This window comes from Salvelinus alpinus, chromosome 16 (assembly GCF_045679555.1).
Source record: "Salvelinus alpinus chromosome 16, SLU_Salpinus.1, whole genome shotgun sequence".
Taxonomy (NCBI): Eukaryota; Metazoa; Chordata; class Actinopteri; order Salmoniformes; family Salmonidae; genus Salvelinus; species Salvelinus alpinus.
In genome coordinates, this window is record NC_092101.1 from 20,519,395 (window position 1) to 20,537,018 (window position 17,624).

General features: G+C 39.9%; 1 protein-coding gene across 6 annotated transcripts in view; it reads right to left on the bottom strand.

Moving 5' to 3' along the window:
• Nucleotides 1-17,624, bottom strand: part of rfx2 (regulatory factor X, 2 (influences HLA class II expression)) — a 79,091-nt gene that overhangs the window by 46,223 nt on the left and 15,244 nt on the right. The window contains exon 2 of one of the 6 annotated variants that reach the window (XM_071345303.1): nt 12,576-12,733. The exons of 4 other annotated variants lie outside the window; for them this stretch is intronic. The gene's annotated coding sequence lies outside the window, so the exon portion shown is untranslated. Of the gene's footprint in view, nt 1-12,575; nt 12,734-17,624 lie in introns of those variants that run through there. One more of the 6 variants, XM_071345307.1, reaches the window with a different exon arrangement.

Genomic DNA, 17,624 nt, shown 5'->3' on the forward strand with positions numbered 1-17,624 from the left:
CTATCCTCCTGATTCCTGCTTACAAGCAAAAACTAAAGCAGGAAGCACCAGTGACAACCAATAAAAAGTGGTCAGATGAAGCAGATGCTAAGCTACAGGACTGGTTTGCTTGCACAGACTGGAATACTGTTCTGGGATTCTTCCGATGGCGTTGATGAGTACACCACATCAGTCACTGGCTTCATCAATAAGTGCGTCGATGACGTCGTCCCCACAGTGACTGTACGTACACTACCGTTCAAAAGTTTGTGGTCACTTAGAAATGTTCTTGTTTTTGAAAGAAAAAATAAATTGTCCATTAAAATAACATCAAATTGATCAGAAACACACTGTAGACATTATTAATGTTGTAAATTATTATTGTAGCCTGAAATGACTGATTTTTTTATGGAATATCTACATAAGTGTACAGTGTCCCATTATCAGCAACCATCACTCCTGTGTTACAATGGCACGTTGTTTAAGCTAATCCAAGTTGATCATTTCAAAAGGCTCACTGATCACTAGAAAACCCTTTTGCAATTATGTTAGCACAGCTGAAAACTGTTGTGTGTGTGTCTTTATTTACAGCTTGTAGCAGCACAACCGAGGGTGAGAAAAATAGGCCAGCCAAGAAAATAAATACCCTTCAGTGGAAAGGAGAGTTTTGCAAGAGAAGGAGGGTAAATCTTACCTTGGCAAGAAAAATATGATTTCGTCGACTTTGGCAATTGAGTTCTGCACTGATTGATTTTTTTATTACCAACATTCTTACCTGAATACCTACGTTGATGTTTAATTACATGCTGAAATGTGTCATGATTGATAGTGAAATGTTGATATTGTTGTAATAATTACCCGACTCTCCTTGATATTTCTTTGAGTGAAAAATGAAACATCACACTTGTAAGTCTTTTTAGTACGCATTCACCACCACATGAGCTTGAAATTATATTGTGAAATACATTTATTAATGCTATTGAAATTGTAAAATTATTCCAATGTCTCGAGTACCATTTACTTTATGAAATTAAGCACATTGATATATATTAAGTCAACTTTGAATAAGACCGTCATTTAAAATTGTACAGCCTACAGACTGTTTGATGTCAGTCTTCATTGGAAACTACCTGTGCTGGAGGACATCTGCAAGACGGCGCTGGCAGGCTTAAAATATTAAATTAATGTAAAATTTATTGCACTAAGTTGTCCTTTTTGTTTGCCGTCACAGTTTATCAGAAGGTGTAACAAATTACCATACTAAATTTGTAACTAGTATTTAGTTTTCTGGCCAGATACTTTTTTACTCAAGTAGTTTAAGAGGGCTACTTTTACTTGAGTAAATTACAATTAAAGTACAGATTTCCAGTACTCTACACACCTCTAGAAATTCTACATAGCCTAACTATAAATTGTGGGCTAGCATCCACACTGGAGAAAAGTTTATCGTTCTACAGTAGGACCTACATCTGTCAATCAACTGATGGCCCAAATCAGCTCATGAACTCAGCCAGGTAAACACAGCCTATTATTAGTTTTCACACCTTTCATTATGTAACAATGGATAGGCTAACGGTTAGCCTACAGAATGAAGCATAATAGAAAATAAACCAAAATAACAAGCAGCCTATTGCAACCATCAATGGATGATTATTGAAAGCCGATGTCTCGTTAAACCATCATAGGCACACAGCTGATCTCAATTGCAACCATTATTGGTCACCTCATTACCGCTCCCTAAAAAGATGTTGGTGTTACCTTAGTTAGAGATCTGTACATAATGATGAGATGCTCATGTCTCCGCCCTAATAAAGTAGGGTTGGGAAGTATCCAGATTTTCATACCGTTTCTGTACCAAACCGGGGTATATGGTATTACCGAATGTGCACACAACATAAAAAAATATAATATATATAAAATATCTCACATGCACTTTTTATTTTATGTATACTCAACAGGGATCCTGATCCAGGAGGGGACTGAATGTCTCGGCTGTAACCAAGAAGGGAGGTGACAAAGACTATTTGCACTACCCCACCTCCTTTAGGTTGCTGCTACTCTGTTATTATCTAAGCATAGTCCCTTTAATAACTCTACCTACATGTACATATTACCTCGACTAACCAGTGCCCCCACACATTGATTCTGTACTGGTACCCCCTGTATATAGCCTCACTATTGTTATTTTACTGCTGCTCTTTAATCATCTGTCTTTTTTTATTTATTTGGGGGGGGGGTTCTTAAAACTGCATTGTTGGTTAACTTCTTAGTGATCCCTTCTCGCCCAGTCCCGTTAATGGGATTGATTTGACAACACCCAGTGAAATAGCAGCGCGCCAAATTCAAAAACAGAAATACTCATAATAATTCAAAAATCATACAAGTGTTATACATCGGTTTAAAGATGAACTTCTTGTTAATCCAGCCACCGTGTCAGATTTCAAAAAGGCTTTACGGCGAAAGCAAACCATATGAGGACAGCACCCCATCAAACAAACACATGAAAATCATAATTCAACCCGCCAGGCGTGACACAAAAGTCAGAAATAACAATATAATTAAAGCCTTACCTTTGAAGATCTTCTTCTGTTGGCACTCCAATATGTCCATTAAACATTACAAATGGTCCTTTTGTTCGATAAATTCTGTCGTTATATCCCCAAAATGTCCATTTACTTGGCACGTTTGATTCGGAAAATACACCGGTTCCAACTCACGCAACATGACTACAAAGTATCTAATAAGTTAACTGTAAACTTGATCCAAACAACTTTCCTAATCCAACTTTAGGTATTTTTAAACGTAAATAAAATCGATAAAAAACATTTGAAACTTTTGTGTTTTCTATCCAAATCTACCAATTATATGCATATCCTAGCTTCTGGGCCTGAGTAGCAGGCAGTTTACTTTGGGCACACTTTCATCCGGACGTGAAAATAGTGCCCCCTAGCCTTAATGAAGTTAAGGGCTTGTAAATAACCATTTCACTAAGGTCTACTACACCGGTTGTATTCGGGGCATGTGACAAATACAATTTTATTTGATATCTGTGTATATGCATGTATGTATGAGATATATTATATGAAAGACAGACCCCTAAAAATGAATGTTCCAGTAATAGGACCTAGGCCTAGCGTTTAAATCGAGCGAGAGAATATTATTTGATAGCAGGCTTGAGAGAAAGATAGTGTAATTTTGAAGTAATCATGAAGCTCATTTGAATTTCCTGATGCAGCAGGAAAATTCTCTGCGAGAAAAGAGGGATCAAGTTAAGAGCCAAGATCTCTAGGTCTATTTTAACAATGAAACGGTTGTTTCAATTCAATTATCTGTGACATTGCTACACACAAGCATAGACCATGATATTTGAAATTCAATAAAACAAACTTTTGAATATAGTTCTGACATAGACCTCATAAAAATACATACCGTAGTAGCCTACACGGTTTCACGCCTTTGCTCTTAATGTCAGCCAATCAAAGCGGCACTGTCTACAGTCGGTGACTCCATGTGTAGTAAGCAACATGGGAGATTTCTAATCAATGCAAAATGGAATTACAATTACTGAATTAAGTTTGTTAAATGAGAAGGAGTAGGCTTCAATTACTAGCAACCATCAGGTAGGCTGTTTAATCTGAATGGAGTGGTTGTAGACAAGGACGGGAAACGCAGCAAAATACCCTCAATTACTTTTAGCTGGCCATCTCCTTTACATCGATTTGATGCAGTCAAGACAAGCACTACCAGATGGGATGGTAGACAACCTATGGAATCTACAAGTTTGTCTAACTACCGCAAGTCTGTATGGCTATTCGCTCTCCCTATCTCTCCTGTGTAAAACTCACCAGCCCCTGCCAAATCACACTGCTGCAAGCAAGCAGCACCCAAGCTGCGCAGCAAGCCCGTTTCTATTTGTTTTTTTACATGCGTTTCGACTATCCGTATATCCCGCAAAAATATAATATTATTCTAGTGAAATTATGTCAAATACCCATCTCAAAACTGAATCTGAATGCATCTGAGAAGTTAAATACATGAAACTTTGATAAACTTAGTTTGTAAACTTGATACAGATAATGAATGCAATATCTACCATATTAAAACTAAACATATACAGTACTAGTCAAAAGTTGACACCTACTCATTCAAGGGTTTCTTTATTTTTACTATTTTCTACATTGTAGAATAATAGTGATGACATCAAAACTATGAAATAACACATATGTAACCAAAAAAAAAAGTTCAACAAATCAAAATATGTTATATTTCAGATTCTTCAAAGTAGCCACCCTTTGCCTTGACAGCTTTGCACACCCTTAGCATTCTCTCAACCAGCTTCACCGGGAATGCTTTTCCAACAGTCTTGAAGGAGTTCCTACATATACTGAGCACTTGTTGGCTGCTTTTCCTTCACTCTGCGGTCCAACTCAACCCAATTGGGTTGAAGTCGGGGGATTGTGGAGGCCAGGTCATCTGATGCAGCACTCCTTCACTCTCCTTCTTGGCCAAATATCCCTTACGTAGCCTGGATGTGTGTTGGGTCATTGTCCTGTTGAAAAACAAAATGATGATAGTCCCACTAAGCGCAAACCTGATGGGATGGCATATCGCTGCATAATGCTGTGTTAACCAGCAAGGCCAAGTGTGCTTTGAATTCTAAATAAACTCAGACAGACACAGACAGTGTCACCAGCAAAGCACCACCACACCTCCTCCAGGCTTCACAGTGGGAACCACACATGCAGAGATCATCTGTTCACCTACTCTGCGTCTCACAAAGACACAGCGGTTGGAAGCAACAATCTCAAATTTGGACTCATCAGACCAAAAGGACAGATTGCTCATGTTTCTTGGCCCAAGCACGTCTCTTCTTCTTATTGGTGTCCTTTAGTAGTCGTTTCTTTGCAGCAATTCAACCACGAAGGCCTGATTCACACAGTCTCCTCTGAACAGTTGATGTTGAGATGTGTCTGTTACTTGAACTCTGCATTTATTTGGGCTGCAATTTGAGGCATGTAACTCAAATTATCCTCTGCAGCAGAGGTAACTCTGGGTCTTCCTTTCCTGTGGCGGTCCTCATGAGAGCCAGTTTCATCATAGCGCTTGATGGTTTTTGCAACAGCACATGAAGAGACTTTAAAAGTTATTGAAATGTCCTGGATTGACTGACCTTCATGTCTTAAAGTAAAGATATACTGTCCTTTCTCTTTGCTTATTTGAGCGGTTCTTGCCATAATATGGACATGGTCTTTTACAAAACTCTTCTGTATTACACACCCCCACCTTGTCACAACAACTGATTAGCTGAAACACATTAAGGAGGAAAGAAATTCCACAAGTGAACGTTTAACAAGGCACACCTGTTAATTGAAATGCATTCCAGGTGACTACCTCATGAAGCTGGTTGAGAGAATGCCAAGAGTGTGCAAAGCTGTCATCAAAATGTATTTTGATTTGTTAAATACTTTGTTATTTCATAGTTGATGTCTTTACTATAATTCTACAATGTAGAAAATAGTTTTAAAAATTAAAATTAAAACCTTTGAATGAGTAGGTGTCCAAACGTTTAACTGATACTGTACATATTCAAACTGTATTATATTAAATGTACATTTAAAATTGAATGCAATTTTAATTAGATTAATTATAATTCATATATTCAATTTGTGCATTAAATTCAAATAAATAAATTATGGAATTCAAATACAATCAGTTGGAACTGAAATCAAATACAATTTCTGTTGCCACTGAAATCCCTCCTTAGACATGCCACTTCCATTACTTATTCATCCTCAGGTCAATCAGTTGCCAAGAGGAGCAGACTTAAAAGTGGAACTGCCAGTGTTTTAGCAACATGAAATCTTAGTAAAAATTTGTTCATATACACCCCCAGGAAAAATGACATTTTCTGACATGAGAGCACTTAGATATGGTAATTTTCACATTTTCATAAATTCAAAGATTGTTTGGGAACGACGTAGAGTAAGCCATTTGTGAAAATTCTATAGCGTGTGTTTGGACAATTAATAGACACTGTAGTAAATACAACCTAATAAAAACATCTGTCTCGTCCAAGACCGGAGTCTTAGCAGACCGGTGTGCCAGAGTCAATTAGAACTACAATACAAATAAACCATTTACCTCACAGGCCTGCCATCATTCACTTTGAACTAGACTGTATATTAACAGGCAGTAAGCAACAGCGCAACTTCAGATCATTAGAACACATTCGCCAAAGCCACAAAATAAATGGATTTCTGAAAATACCACAGGAGTCCTCTTACATTTGGGAAATGTTACAGTCCTATTGATCAAATAAATCAAATAAAGTTTTATTGGCCACATACACATGGTTAGCAGATGTTAATGCGAGTGTAGCGAAATGCTTGTAAAAAAACAAAACATGGAAAGGTAGGCGCTCACACTCATTTACGCACATCAACAACAAGAACAACAACTAATGCTAGCGAGAACGAGATGAGCTAAAATCTAACCAGGAAACATTAGATAAAACTTTTTCAGCTAATTGGCCATCAAAATTGCACTGATAAACGATGGGGAATAGTAGCGTGCTCAATTTTCTTGCTCAATTTTCTGCAGCTTGCCTGCCAATGCATGCTTGTCCCAACCCACGTTTTGACAACTGAATGGGAACTTGCCTGCCCGCACGCCCGCCCATTTGATCGACACCAAATACATTTGATTGACAACTAAGGGTGCGTTCGTAAATTGCCTCCAGTGTGTCAAAGTGCACTCTGGGTCGTTGAAAAATTCAGAGCATACACTGCACTATAGACAGTGGATGCTCTGGCCGAGAAGTAAGGTTAATGCGAGCGTTCCTCACAACGGCAGTCAATCCCCAAGCTAACTGGTTAAAGTTGGCTAGCTACTTCCAGACACAAATGAGAGAACACCTCACTCTGACCATTTTACATGCCCAAGCAAAGCTGGTTAGGCTGTTTACATTATGTAGTCACTAACGTTATCTAGAGCGTTAGTGACTAACTGTGCTGCTGGCAACAATGTAATTACTAGTTTTTCCAACATTTACTGACACCGGTCATATTCAGCGAGTGTTGCGCGTTCATAAATTCATCAGTTATTCAGAGTAGACAGTCTGAGTGAATTTACAAACGCAAGAGATATGCTAACTGGATAACAGTCGTTAAAGTTCAGCATAGCTAACTAGATGGCAATAAATGTAAAGCGCTTTCCTAGCTAGCTAACTAACCAAATGACACCTGCATCTCTAGCCACCAAAAAACAATATGCGGGGGAAAAGTTGGTCACTCACCCACTGCTCCAATGACATGGCAGCAGCTAGCTAGTGTTAAGCTCTGTGTTTTTAGCTAGCTAAATACCTACATAAATAGATATGCTAGCCTATTAGCCACATTATGACTGACTTGTGATCATTGCCCTTGCTAATTTGATTATATTGACATTTCCAACCTTAGTTACATTCATCCATTTTTGTAAAAAATAGAGTCATTAAAACTGAAACAGTGCATCCCAAAAGGGTGGAGGATGCAAACAATGTACCCGGCCAGCTATGACTTACAAACTGATAGCAATATTTTTTGAACTACCAAGAAATGTATTGGTGAATTATACACTGCTCAAAAAAATAAAGGGAACACTTAAACAACACAATGTAACTCCAAGTCAATCACACTTCTGTGAAATCAAACTGTCCACTTAGGAAGCAACACTGATTGACAATAAATTTCACATGCTGTTGTGCAAATGGAATAGACAACAGGTGGAAATTATAGGCAATTAGCAAGACACCCCCAATAAAGGACTGGTTCTGCAGGTGGTGACCACAGACCACTTCTCAGTTTCTATGCTTCCTGGCTGATGTTTTGGTCACTTTTGAATGCTGGCGGTGTTTTCACTCTAGTGTTAGCATGAGACGGAGTCTACAACCCACACAAGTGGCTCAGGTAGTGCAGCTCATCCAGGATGGCACATCAATGCGAGCTGTGGCAAGAAGGTTTGCTGTGTCTGTCAGCGTAGTGTCCAGAGCATGGAGGCTCTACCAGGAGACAGGCCAGTACATCAGGAGACGTGGAGGAGGCCGTAGGAGGGCAACAACCCAGCAGCAGGACCGCTACCTCCGCCTTTGTGCAAGGAGGAGCAGGAGGAGCACTGCCAGAGCCCTGCAAAATGACCTCCAGCAGGCCACAAATGTGCATGTGTCTGCTCAAACGGTCAGAAACCGACTCCATGAGGGTGGTATGAGGGCCCGACGTCCACAGGAGGGGGTTGTGCTTACAGCCCAACACCGTGCAGGACATTTGGCATTTGCCAGAGAACACCAAGATTGGCAAATTTGCCACTGGCGCCCTGTGCTCTTCACAGATGAAAGCAGGTTCACACTGAGCACATGTGACAGACGTGACAGAGTCTGGAGATGCCGTGGAGAACGTTCTGCTGCCTGCAACATCCTCCAGCATGACCGGTTTGGCGGTGGGTCAGTCATGGTGGGGTGGCATTTCTTTGGGGGGGCCGCACAGCCCTCCATGTGCTCGCCAGAAGTAGCCTGACTGCCATTAGGTACCGAGATGAGATCCTCAGACCCCTTGTGAGACCATATGCTGGTGCGGTTGGCCCTGGGTTCCTCCTAATGCAAGACAATGCTAGACCTCATGTGGCTGGAGTGTGTCAGCAGTTCCTGCAAGAGGAAGGCATTGATGCTATGGACTGGCCCGCCCGTTCCCCAGACCTGAATCCAATTGAGCACATCTGGGACATCATGTCTCGCTCCATCCACCAACGCCACGTTGCACCACAGACTGTCCAGGAGTTGGCGGATGCTTTAGTCCAGGTCTGGGAGGAGATCCCTCAGGAGACCATCCGCCACTTCATCAGGAGCATGCCCAGGCGTTGTAGGGAGGTCATACAGGCACGTGGAGGCCACACACACTACTGAGCCTCATTTTGACTTGTTAAGGACATTACATCAAAGTTGGATCAGCCTGTAGTGTGGTTTTCCACTTTAATTTTGAGTGTGACTCCAAATCCAGACCTCCATGGGTTGATAAATTTGATTTCCATTGATAATTTGTGTGTGATTTTGTTGTCAGCACATTCAATTATGTAATGAAAAAAGTCAGCACATTCAATTATGTAAAGAAAAAAGTATTTAATAAGAATATTTCATTCATTCAGATCTAGGATGTGTTATTTTAGTGTTCCCTTAATTTTTTTGAGCAGTGTATTAAATCATGCATTGAACTGCATCCATCTATTCTGCCAAAAATTAGTCATAACTTATTTTTAAAACCTCTTATAAATGCTGGTTTTGTAGCATATACTAGGAATTTTATATTTTTGACTGACATGAGTGTCTGTTTCATATCTGCAAAGTAGTTAAAAGACTGTCAGCTCCACTTTAAAACAAGGCCACCATACCAGGCAGACACAGGCTGAATAAGGAAAATAATTTAAACTTAAACACTCCCTACATATACAATTACAGCAATAAAAGCCCAGGAAAATAATACAAAGCTTTATCATATCTACCATAATCAAAGCTCATATGTAAACAGTAACACTGCTTGCTTGCATGACTAGCTTAGTCTTCATTAACAGGCTGCTTTTAATACTGTTTGATTAGACAGTCATTAATCATCATTTAAAATCAAGATAGTGGGTGGGCAACAGGTGCTGTTCAGCTCTTCCTCTGCTCAAACACCCCCAGCACTTTAAAATGCCAGTATTTCTTACAAATCCGTTTTGACACTTAAGAGACTCGTTCTAATAGCGTTCAACAGTGAGTGAATGTTAAATGCAGATTGCTTATATTCTGGTGGAAAATTCCTTTAGAGCTGTACACCAAGTTAAAGACTGATGGCAAATAATAGATTAACATTATGGCATGAAAACAATTGTGAGCAACACCATACATAAGCTAATCAAACAAAATTGTGAAACATTGTTTTGAAAAATAACATTTCACAATTATAGGCATGGACTACCACAGAGCTGGGTGTGCCACTGACATTTTCCATACAGGAGGATTGGCTGTCTAGATGAGTAATAGCCTCAATGGTGGAGCTAATGTTGAAATTCTTCAATTACTTTAGGCTGGCATGTGTCAATCGTTGTCTAACCATTGATCAAATAGGGACTCACTCAATATAAAAGCTGTTTGAGAAGACAAAGCCAAGTCCATCTCTGTGTAACCTCTCTAAACAGTCACAAACAACTGTCACATGAGATGGACCAGAGGGGGCTGCACGTGTATTTGTCAGAGGAGGCAACATGAACACCATTCTGTAAGGGTCCAGAGTAGACCCTAGAGAAGGACCATCCTCCTTTGTAGATTTCTTGCATTATTCCTTGTGGCAAAGCAAATAATAGCAGTACTGATTTAGGATTTTCTGAATGAAGTTAAAAAGGAAAACATTTGTATTTAAAGCTCCAGCGGTCAGATGTTTTAAAAGGAAATAATTTGTTTGTGGGGTGTCAGTTGAGTTATAAATACACTGGTAACAATCCCTGCAGTTATCTTTGGACTTTCCTTAGCACTGATATTATGCAATGAAGGGAGGGCGAGGGAGCGGTGGGGCGGTGTAGCGGCTCATAAACCTAGGCTTTGTCCTTTAGGTTTTCATGCATAAAGATCAATTAAATGGGAGCTTTGGTAGGAGTGGTGAAGTGCGCCATGCGTTGGACTGGAGAAGGGAGAAAGTGCAGGCAGACAGCCAATATGATCTGAGCCCCAAGTAAAGGTTAAAAGCCACACAAATTCCCCACCAGCTGCTATGAGCGGCACAAAGGCGGAACACAGCGGGAGGCCCAGCACACCACTGTAGAACCCAACGATAAATGGGCTGCACTTTAAAACAGCCTTTCTCCTCGCAGCCCCAAGACAACTTCACACACAAACCCCTACAAAAGGAGCCGGTTTTCACTCAAGCAAATCACAAATGAGCAATTAAGACAATTGCGTGAGTGGACCAATTTCCCTCTGTTAAAGCGTCAACAGAGTTGTGAGGGAAAAATGAAGAACTTCACCATTTTAGTCTTCTAAAATTAAACGTGCAGTTCTATAAACTCATACCTGCTATTTGGTATGAAAATCTGGATAAGATTTAAACATCTGTCACTGACAAATCTAACTTAAAACAGAACTCAGAGAAAAACACATACAGATGTTCAATTAAAAACAGGAGCCCAGTCTTGGCTCTTGTTTGCACTGGCCCACATTGTTTGCAGAGCAACAACGGTTGCTAGTGGCAACACCGTCCACTCCCGTTTCCAGGAGCCTGTTGCTATGCAACCAACCGAATACTTCCCAAACCAAACAATGCCATCCCCCAACTGATCCCTCTCTCACACTAAGCAGAAACTTACAACAATAAATACATAAGCTATTAATTTCAGACACTGGGGGGGAAGACAGAGGGCAGGCTAATTCCAATACCATGCAGAGGAAAGATTATATAAAAATGTTAACTCCATGCTGGTTTCAACTTGACTGAAGGCAGAATGTAGTGTTTTTATGCACTCAGTGGTCAAATAAAGGAGGAATGTTTAAGTCAACAGAATGGCAACAGCCAATCCTCTAAACTTGGTTTACACCTCTACACTTCAAAAACAATTACTTTGAAAAACAAGCACAAATGACTTCTAACTTTTCTAATCCATGCAGCAGAAAGGAGACATGAGCACCTTGGAGAGGAGAGCACAGACTAGTCCGACTCCGGAGGCTTTTAGTGTACATCGGAAGTTGAAACAACCAGGCAATAACACAGACACTTGATGCCATTAAAGTCCTGTTTATGGGGGACATTTGTACACCACTGCTTGTTTTGCCAGCTAGCCTTGTCTGTCTGTGCACTGTTTTTTCCAAGAGTCCTCTGTTCACCATATCCTGCCCCCACACCCACCCCCGATCCCTAGCCTATTCGTTCAGTTATATAACAGATAAATATACTTAAACAGAGAAGGAACAGGCTTTCCATACATGCATTTCTACTCTGAAGAGAGTTCAAGCAATGCAATCTTTATTGGGTTGCCAATCCAATAGCCATCCCCATTGTAAGAAACCCAGGTTGGCTCCTTTTAAATCCTATTAAAAAACCCAGAACCATAGCACACAGGCGCTGCACTCACACAAAAAGAGAATTAAGATATGATAACAGATTTCCACGACCGAGGCTGTTCTTCAAGCCTGTCTCATTAATTCATGGCTAATCCAATCAAAGCAGCTATTGGGGTCTGCAGATGGTGAGGCTGGAGGGAGAGGGGACCTGGACAGCTAACAGAGGAGAGGAGCCGTTCAAGGGGCCGCTAAACCAGCCACGGATCGTGGATCCACTCTTTCCCAGATTCCACCTCTGGTCACCACTACAGCCCGTCGACACCATCCGTCATAATGTGGAGCGCAGGCATGACAGACCAAGAATTATGAAATGGTTGCCATAGAGACTGTTCACCCATACACCTCCCCCAACCACCCCCACCTCTGTAACCCTTTCCAGATTTCCACCACCTCCCATCCCCATCCACCCCTAAACTGAATAATACTGAATTAGAGAATAAGAAAGTACAGTTCAGAGAAGTCAACCTGCTGGAAAACAAACCAGAAGTGCAGGGAGGAACTAATCTGTTGCATGTGGGTGTCTCTCTCATTAATGAACATTTATCTCCTGTTTTTCCAGCAGGGGTGATGACAGAGTTGAGGGAACATCAGGTCTTTGTTTTCATGCCACCTTGTTGCCCATCGAGATAGAAAGACTTTCTGAAATGAAGAAAAAATAAAAATAAAAAAGGGAAAAAAGAATCACCTGTTCCCACCTGGCAGCTAGAATTGAGACAGTTTTATATAGGCTAGACAAAAGCATATAGCATAGACAAAAACAAATTAAACTTCCCTAAGTGATGCTCATCAATGCATATTTACCAGGTCAATGTCTGCAAAAAAAAAAGGGAGAAAAAAAAGAAATGGATTCCAATTATTTACAATGTTCAACAAAAAAATTATTTCATGCCATGGAGTTGGTGCCATTATCAGCACAGACAGATCCAATGCCTTCGAAAAGTATTCAGACCCCTTGACTTATTCCACATTTTGTTACGTTACAGCTTTATTCTAAAATTAAATAAAACAAATTCCTCAGCAATCTATACACAATACCCCATAGACAAAGCAAAAACAGGTTTAGAATTTTTTGCAAGTGTAATGTAAAAAAAGTACGTTTTATTTTTAAAAGTATTCAGGCCCTCAAAATTGAGCTCAGGTGTTCCATTGATCATTCTTGAGATGTTTCTACAACTTGATTGGGGTCCACTTGCGGTAAGTTCAATTGATTGGACAGGATTTGGAAAGGCAAACACCTGTCTATATAAATGTCCCACAGTTGACAGTACATGTCAGAGCAAAAACCAAGCCATGAGGTGAAGGAATTGTCCGTAGAGCTCCGAGATAGGATTGTGTACCAAAACATTTCTGCAGCATTGAAGGTCCCCAAGAACACAGTGGCCTCCATCATTCTTAAATGGAAGAAGTTTGAAACCACCAAGACTCTTCCTAGAGCTGGCCACCCGGCCAAACTGAGCAGTCGGGGGAGAAGGGAGACTATTCAGGATAGGGAAAGATGAACAGAGCAAAGTACAGAGAGAGATCCTTGATGAAAACCTGCTCCAGAGAGCTCAGGGCTTCAGACTGGGGCGAAGGTTCACCTTCCAACAGGACAACGACCCTAAGCACACAGCCAAGACAATGAAGGAGTGGCTTCGGAACCTGTCACAATGTCCTTGAGTGGCCCAGCCAGAGCCCTATCGAACATCTCTGGAGAGACCTGAAGAGATCTGTGTAGCAACGCTCCCCATCCAACCTGACAAAGCTTGAGAGGATCTACAGAGAAGAATGGGAGAAACTCCCCTAATACAGGTGTGCCAAGCTTGTAGCGTCACACCCAAGAAGACTCTGGGCTGTAATTGCTGCCAAAGGTGCTTCAAAAAAGTTCTGAGTAAAGGGTCTGAATACTTATGTAAATTAGCAAACAAACATTTCTAAAACCTGTTTGTGCTTTGTCATTATGGGGTAGTGTGTGATTGATGAGAGAAGAAAAATATTTTCATCAATTTTAGAATAAGACTAATGTAACAAAATGTGGAAAAAGTCCAGGTGTATGAATACTTGCCGAATGCACTGTACACCAGCCTATTGTGGGCATCAGATGAAACCACAACCTAATGCATTCCTATAATAATTAACATATAATGCAAACAATAGAACTGCTTTGTAGCTCCCGTGTTGCCTTAAATTACCATTTAGAATTTGACAAATGTAGACTCTTTCACAAAATTCCAAGACATAGCCTAGAAAGTATGACTGAACTAGTAAATGGGTAAAGTGTGCACTGTAGACACCTCTATTCAAGTATTTCAGAAAACCCTCGTTTCCATTTGAGTGTCAAAAAAGATGAGGCAGAAACGGCAACTTAAAAGAATCGTACACAGAAAGATGCAAAGCCCATACTGGCAAAAGAAAAACTAAACTATAGCTACTCTGTCATGAGAAATATTCTCCACATTACGTTTGCTTTCGTTAGAAATCTTCCTCTGATATCTTACTACACTAGCTGAGCAGCTTTCCCTTTGATAATGCAAAGAAAAACATGACTTTTTGCATGGTATCATCATAGATGGATCACATTTAATCAAAACAATCCTTGACTAAGAACATGGAGTGGGCTAAGGCTCATGAGGTTTAGCCTAAGTTCAGACTTTCCCTAAACCAGGGATCATCAACTAGATTCATCCGTGGGCTGTTTTTTTCTTGAGCGGATGGTTGGGGGCCAGAACAAAATTACAAATAATTAGTAAACTGCAAATTAACCGCAAGAATCCCAAACGGATATATTTGACAAAAAAAACATACCAAACCTTGCCTAAGTTTGTGTACAAAATAGTGTGTCTCTTATGCATGGGAATACTTGGAAACAGATGTCCAAAAATCTAAATCACACACATTTTTCCAATGTGTAAAGCCACCCACGGGCCAAATTCAGCCTGCGGGCCACCAGTTGGGGAACACTGCCCTAAACTGTAGGAGGAACTGTTTCAGCACTCATCTCCAATATCGTGCTTTCAACTCCATGATAGGGCAGGGCGATATGGCCAAAATATCATATGACAGTATTTTTTTGTATTTATTAGATGACAGCATTATGTTTTTGAATAATAAAAGTTACAAATTAGCTTTATGGGTAGTGCGTGACCCTAGACTGGCAACACGCGCAATACATGCATTCTAAGTGATTTCTCCATTCTTATTGTTTTAAACGGTTCAATTCTACTTATTTTTTTTTATTTTTTTTTTATTTTAATTTTATTTTTAATACACGTTTCAGCATTTTTCCATACATTTCTGCATTTCCTGCACTCATTTGAGATAATTTCCACTAATCCACGAGGGGCTGCAAGATATGGGCAAACAATCTAGGCCTTATTTTTAACCAAATGTTGCAATTGCAATTTGACTTGCGAATTAGAACAAAATACTTGGGTGAACTGTTGGAATCATGGAAATATAAATATAAAGTGGGCACTTGAATACAGTGTTTGATAACAAATGAAGGGAGAAGTTATTGTGACAGGGACTTGTCAACACTTTGGTTCCTACCCTAGGGGGACCCTATAATCTTTGACTACATTGAATGTTCTCTTAGCTACTTCATGTAGATAGAATATTCTTGCTTCGTGTATCCCTCTTTGATTTAGAAGATACTGTTGCACAGAAATTGCACAGATGTAGATCTACACCATCACTGGTATTATCAGGCTGTATAGCTAGTTACCTTTGCTCTGACTCAGTACATTTTTGGCCATCTAGCGATTAGCATTTGCGATTAGCATAAGCCACTAACACGATTTCGACCCAACTTACTAAGAAAGGACAAACTAGCTATTTGCAGGTGTAGAAAATACAAACTAATAGTGTAATTTTACACAACGGGTGGGTCTAATCCTAAATGCTGATTGGTTAACCTTTCTAGGACACACGTTCCGCTAGCGGAACCCCTCGACAACATTCCACTGAAAAGGCAGAGCAGGAAATTCAAAATATATTTTTTTGAAATATGTAACTTTCACACATTAACAAGTCCAATACAGCAAATGAAAGATAAACATCTTGTTAATCTACCCATCGTGTCCGATTTTAAAAACGCTTTACAGCGAAAACACAACATATGATTATGTTAGATCCCCGCCAAGTCCAAAAAACACAGCCATTTTCCCAGCCAAAGATAGGAGTCACAAAAAGCAGAAAGAGATAAAATTAATCACCAACCTTTGATGATCTTCATCAGATGACACTCATAGGACATCATGTTACACAATACATGTATTTTTTGTTTCGATAATGTGCATATTTATATCCAAAAATCTCAGTTTACATTGGCGCCATGTTCAGAAATGCCTCCAAAATATCCGGAGAAATTGCAGAGCCACATTAAATAACAGAAATACTCATCATAAACTTTGATGAAAGATACATGTTTTACAAAGAATTAAAGATACACTTATTCTTAAATGCAACCGCTGTGTCAGATTTCAAAAACAGAAAAAGCAAACCATGCAATAATCTGAGACGGCGCTCAGATAGAAATTTTGTTTCTCCGCCATGTTGGAGTCAACAGAAATACGAAATTACATTGTAAATATTCCCTTACCTTTGATGATCTACATCAGAATGCACTCCCAGGAATCCTAGTTCCACAATAAATTGTTGTTTTGTTCGATAATGTCCATTATTTAAGTCCAAGTAGCTACTTTTGTTAGCACGTTTAGTACACATATCCAAACGCTCGTGCAGGTCCAAGCGAACGTCGGACGAAAACTTCAAAAAGTTATATTACAGGTCGAATAAACTTGTCAAACTAAGTATAGAATCAATCTTTAGGATGTTGTTATCATAAATATTCAATAACGTTCGAACCGGAGAATTCCTTTGTGTCTATAGAAGTAATGGAACGCAAGTCGATATCATGTGGAATGCGCGTGACCAGGACCTGGCTCTCTGCCAGACCACTGAATCATTCCCCTCTCATCCGGCTCAACATCACAGTAGAAGCTTCATTCAAGGTTCTACAGACTGTTGACATCTAGTTGAAGCCATAGGAAGTGCAAACAGATGCATGCCATATCCCACTGGGATTTCAATAGGCGATGAGTTGAAAATCGACCAGCCTCAGAATTCCCACTTCCTGTTTGGATTTTTTCTCAGGTTTTTGCCTGCCATATGGGTTCTGTTATACTCACAAACATCATTCAAACAGTTTTAGAAACTTCAGAGTGTTTTCTATCCAATAGTAATAATAATGTGCATATATTAGCATCTGGGACAGAGTAGGACACAGTTCACTCTGGGCACGCTATTCATCCAAAGTGAAAATGCTGCCCCCTATCCCAAAAAGTTAAAAGCGCATTCTAGCCATTGTCTATTCCACAAGTTACCACCGGCTAAATCTATGATGTTAAAATGCCTATTTACTCTGCGCAATCCATTGTCTCATTAGCCCAGCCAGACAAATTATAAAATCTCCACTATAAAAAGCATCTAGACATTATCTCACATTTCTTTTGACTAACATTTAGTTTTCAACAGCAGAGATTTGTATAAA